Raw genomic sequence first — 6,000 nt, forward strand, 5'->3', positions numbered from 1 at the left:
TTTTGAATTGTGGTGCTATATGGGGTACCTTGGGTGTTTTGCTTGGAGTGGCCGAATTCGAGGTCGAATTCTTTTTAAGGGGGGTAGAGTGTAATATCCCAAAAAAAATGTTGACCAAAAGTTAATCTCTGGTGCGTGGATGAGGTAAAGGGTTGTGGGCCATTGGATGCAAAGATAGAAGTCATCTGAGGCGTCGTTTCTTTCTCCCACAAAAAACCCTAGGTGGCCACCCCTTTTTTTCCCTTCACCCCCCCTCTTGGCCGCCACCCCCTTTTTCTCCCCCCTTGGCTGGACGCCCCCTCCCCCTATGGCAGCCATCCTCCATTGCTTCCTCCCCCAAGATCTCCCCCTACGCAGCAAGGATCGAGAAAAGGAGGGGCTCGTTGAATTGAAGAGGAAGAGAGGATCAAGGAGATGTTCTTCCCCATCTCCTCTTGAAGATTTCTTGCGGAAACCCTAGGTATGGATGAGATCCTTGTTCCTCCCTGTAATTATAGGCTTTTGGAGGTTGTGGATCATGGGAATTAAAGGATTAGAGGTTGGATTTGATGTGGGGTTAGGTTTTGATCTCGAATTTAGTTTTCTGCAGAATGGCAGATTCGACAGTTTCTGTTCCTGCCAGTTTTCCGTGGTCTTAGTGGCCTCAAAAAAATAAAAAGTCTATGTATGAGTCGTAGATAATTTGTAGATCTTTCCGTGGCCGCGAAGAACACCTCAATCGGACATCCGACCAGAAAGTTATTGCAGTTTTACTAGAGCAGTTTTTTCAGTCTCATAATTCTGTGCAGAATCTGTTCTCTTAAGATTTAGGCAATTTTATCAACAGAATTAAACTGTGGGTTGGTAAAAGAAGTTGTAGATAATTTTATAAGCTTTCCAGATTGTTAAAGAGTGCATTCATATGATTTGTGAAACTCCAGTTATGTTTGTTTTACTGTGGCTGTTCCTGTTTACCTGACAAAAATGAGTGGGTCTGTTCACTGGTGGGTTTCATCTAGTAAATGGCCGAATTGGCTCTTCCAACTATGGAGACTTTTGTAGAGGGATAAAAGTTCTTACTTCCAGCAGAATTTCATAATTTTTGGTTCAGCAGTTTTGGAGATATCAAATTTTAAAGTTAACCATACTGCTGTCTAAAACAGATTCAGTCAGTTATCTTGTAAGATGTTTTAGAACTTGTAGATGGCAGAATTTAATTATCTATTGAATACTAAAGTTGTAGAGTATTTTGTGTAGATACTCCTAAAGTATTTGTTTGATATCACCGCTGTTTTAATTTTAAAGATACAAAATTAACAAACAGCGTTGCTGCTGTATGGCATGTGGTTCAGGGTGGGAGTCTTTCCACTGGGTCTTGGTTTCAAGTGTAGGAGTGTTTTGTTGATTGATGGCAAATGTTTGTGAAATATTTGTACTAAGTTTTATGCCCACTAGCAGGTGGCTACACTCCAGATCATGTCTAGTACATTTCTTCTTCTTCGATGAAGGCAAGTGAATGTAGCGGTGGTTGCTTCCGTTCTGACCTGTTATTTCTATCGCCTACACTCTAATATTCAGAAGTATCAGATTCTTTCATAATTGGACTCTATGGTGATGCTTTACTTGCTTGCATTATACTGATGCTCAATCATATATTGATGATGATTATGATTTGAGTATGACTCATGAGATTAATTCACACCCCTGAAGGTAAATGAAGTATTATTTGAGGTTGGTATTGTATCTGAAGGTAAATGAAGTATTATTTGAGGTTTGTGTTGTATCTGAAGGAAGTGAAGTTTATTGATAAATGTAGCATGCCATATACATTGCATGACTCATTTGCATATGAAGTTTTGTCGTGACCTATGGTCCGACCGTACCGGTACAACTTAGCATCGTACGTTGCCCGAGAAGGGGTACGATGCGGCTTCATACCCTTAGAGGTATGAAGGCAGAGGACATATGCATTGCATTCATATGCATTCATTGAACTGATATTTGCAGATGATGTGGTTTTATACCCCCAGAGGTATGAAGATAGAGTACCTACACATTGCATTCCTATGCATACATTGAAGTGATATTTGCAGGTATTGTTGACGCAGGGAAGTGTTATAGAACCTATTGTGGTTGTTCGAGGAAATGAGATGGTATTGGTTATAGTGGGACTACTGAGTTCTATATCTACAAGCATTTCTGATTTTTAATTGTGACTCTTTTAAAATGTTGATGAATTCAATTTGTGGTTTAAATATCTCGTCAGAACAATTAGCTTGCTGAGATGTTTCATCTCACTCTTGCATTACTCAATGCAGGTGCTTGTTGCTCATCAAGGGGAGTGGGAAGTAGCAGCACATCCACCTTCATTCTCATAATAATGCTGCCCAGACACAGCCATGATTTAATTAGAAACTTCTTGTCAAAGGATGTTTGTTTTTAACTAGTCGTGCGCACTGATTAATTCAGTTCATGTTGTTATGGTTGTCTTCCCATTGCTAGCAGATTATTAATGTCTTATATGTTTTCTTATCATGATATCTATTTATACTTTGTTGCTTCTCCCGTTTATGCAATTTTCAAAGGAGATGCTGTCGAAATTTTATATATGAATATTAGATGTGTAGTTTAGTAGCATTCTGGGGTGTTTGTGGATCCCGGGGTGTTACAAAGACACCAGGGACCTTCCTAGGAATTGGCACGTCCCTGATGTACTCTTCCTATCAACCTTGCATCCAGCATAATCGGAGTCTGAATATCCAATCAAGTCAAAGGTAGACCCCTTTGGATACCAGATCCCGAAGCAAGGCGTAGCAACTAAATATCTAAGTATTCTCTTAACGGCCACAAGGTGACACTCCCTTGGGTTGGATTAAAATCTAGCACACATGTATACGCTTAGCATAATATCCGGTCTACTCGCACATAAATAAAGCAAAGAACCTATCATAGACCGGTATGCCTTTTGATCAACGAACTTACCTCCTTTGTTGAGGTCGACATCTCCGTCGGTTCCCATTGGAGTCTTTGCGGGCTTGGCATCCTTCATCCCAAACCGCTTGATCAAATCTTGCGTGTACTTCGTTTGGGAGATGAAGGTGTCGTCCTTGAGTTGCTTCACTTGGAACCCAAGGAAGTAGTTCAACTCGCCCATCATCGACATCTCAAATTTTTGAGTCATCACCCTGCTAAACTCTTCACAAGACTTTTGGTTAGTAGAACCAAATATTATGTCATAGACATAAATTTGGCATACAAATAAGTCACCATCACAAGTCTTAGTGAATAAAGTTGGATCGGCTTTCCCAACCTTGAAAGCATTAGCAATTAGAAAGTCTCTAAGGCATTCATACCATGCTCTTGGGGCTTGCTTAAGTCCATAGAGCGCCTTAGAGAGCTTACACACGTGGTCGGGGTACCATTCATCCTCAAAGCCAGGGGTTGCTCTACGTACAACTCCTCCTTGATTGGCCCGTTGAGGAAAGCACTCTTCACATCCATTTGGAACAACCTGAAAGAATGGTGAGCGGCATAGGCTAACAAAATACGAATAGACTCTAGCCTAGCCACAGGAGCAAAAGTCTCCTCAAAGTCCAAACCTGCGACTTGGGCATAACCTTTTGCCACAAGTCTAGCCTTGTTTCTTGTCACCACCCCGTGTTCGTCCTGTTTGTTGCGGAACACTCACTTGGTTCCCACAACGTTTTGCTTGGGACGTGGCACCAGTGTCCAAACTTCATTTCGCTTGAAGTTATTAAGCTCTTCCTGCATGGCCATCACCCAGTCCGGATCTAGCAAGGCCTCTTCTACCCTGAAAGGCTCAATAGAATAGACAAAAGAGTAATGCTCACAAAAATTAGCTAATCTAGAGCGAGTAGTTACTCCCTTGCTTATATCACCCAATATCTGGTCGACGGGATGATTCCTTTGAATCGTCACTCGGACTTGAGTTGGAGGGGCCTGTGGTGCTTCTTCCTCCATAACATGATCATCTTGTGCTCCCCCTTGATCACACGCCTCCTCTAGATGAACCTGTTCATCAGTTTGAGTTGGAGGATGCACCATTGTTGAGGAAGAAGGTTGATCTTGCTCCTTTTGTTCTTGTGGTCGCACATCTCCAATCACCATGGTGCGTATTACGGCCGTTGGAACATCTTCTTCATCTACATCATCAGGATCAACTTGCTCTCTTGGAGAGCCATTAGTCTCATCAAATACAACGTCGCTAGAGACTTCAACCAAACCTGATGATTTGTTGAAGACTCTATACGCCTTTGTATTTGAGTCATAACCTAACAAAAATCCTTCTACAGCTTTGGGAGCAAATTTAGAATTTCTACCTTTCTTCACTAGAATATAACATTTACTCCCAAATACACAAAAATACGAAACGTTGGGTTTGTTACCGGTTAAAAGTTCGTACAACGTCTTCTTGAGGAGGCGATGAAGGTAGACCCGGTTTATGGCGTGGCAAGCCGTGTTCACGGCTTCCGACCAAAACCGCTCGGGCGTCTTGAACTCTCCAAGCATCGTCCTTGCCATGTCTATGAGCGTCCTGTTCTTCCTCTCTACCACACCGTTTTGCTGTGGTGTGTAGGGAGCAGAGAACTTGTGCTTGATTCCTTCCTCCTCATGGTACTCCTCCACTTGAAGGTTCTTGAACTCGGACCCGTTGTCGCTTCTTATCTTTTTCACCTTGAGCTCAAATTTGTTTTGAGCTCTCCTTAGGAAGCGCTTAAGGGTCCCTTGGGTTTCTGTTTTATCCTGCAAGAAGAATACCCAAGTGAAGCAGGAAAAATCATCAACAATAACAAGACCATACTTACTTCCCCCGATGCTGAGGTAGGCGACGGGTCCGAAGAGGTCCATATGAAGTAGCTCTAGAGGTCTTGTCGTGGTCATCATGTTCTTGCTGTGATTAGTACTTCCCACTTGTTTACGTGCTTGACAAGCTGCACAAGGTCTATCTTTTTTGAAAGATACATTGGTTAGACCTAACACATGTTCCCCCTTTAGAAGCTTATGAAGGTTCTTCATCCCAACATGTGCTAGACGGCGATGCCACAGCCAGCCCATGCTAGTCTTAGCAATTAAGCATGCATCTAGACCAGCCTCTTCCTTCGAAAAATCAACTAAATAGAGTTTGCCGTCTAGTACACCCTTAAAAGCTAATGAACCATCACACCTTCTAAAGACGGACACATCTACATTGGTAAATAAACAATTGTAACCCATATTACAAAGCTGACTAACGGACAACAAGTTATACCCGAGCGATTCAACTAAGAACACATTAGAAATGGAATGCTCGGATGAAATAGCAATCTTTCCTAGTCCTTTAACCTTGTCGTGATTCCCATCACCAAATATGATTGAATCTTGGGAATCTTTGTTCTTGACGTAGGAGGTGAACATTTCCTTCTCCCCCGTCATATGGTTTGTGCATCCGCTGTCGATAATCCAGCTTGAGCCCCCGGATGCATAAACCTGCAAGGCAATTTAGGCTTGGGTTTTAGGTACCCAACTCTTGTTGGGTCCTATAAGGTTAGTAACAATAGCCTTAGGGACCCAAATGCAAGTTTTATCTCCCTTGCATTTTGCCCCTAATTTCCTAGCAACCACTTTCTTATTTTTACATTGGAGTACAAAATCAGTGTTGCAGGCATGAATAACAGTAGCATTTTCATTATGCATTTTCCTAGGCACATGAACAACATTTCTCGTAGGCATATGATGAATAACACTTTTCCTAGGCATATCTCTACCATACACAAAGGCAGAACTTGAAGCAATCATGGCATGTGAATCATAAGCATTACAACTCCTATTATGATAAGAATTTCTAGAAAATTTTCTATCATAAATAAATGCATGGTTCTTTTGACTATTATTAGCCATAGGAGCCTTCCCTTTTTCCTTCTTGAAAATGGGAGCTCTTTGGCTTGTTAAGTTCTTGGCTTCCCTCTTAAAGCCAAGCCCATCCTTAATTGAGGGGTGTCTACCAACAGTGTAGGCATCCCT

Source organism: Zea mays, chromosome 10 (assembly GCF_902167145.1).
Source record: "Zea mays cultivar B73 chromosome 10, Zm-B73-REFERENCE-NAM-5.0, whole genome shotgun sequence".
In the NCBI taxonomy this organism is placed as follows: Eukaryota; Viridiplantae; Streptophyta; class Magnoliopsida; order Poales; family Poaceae; genus Zea; species Zea mays.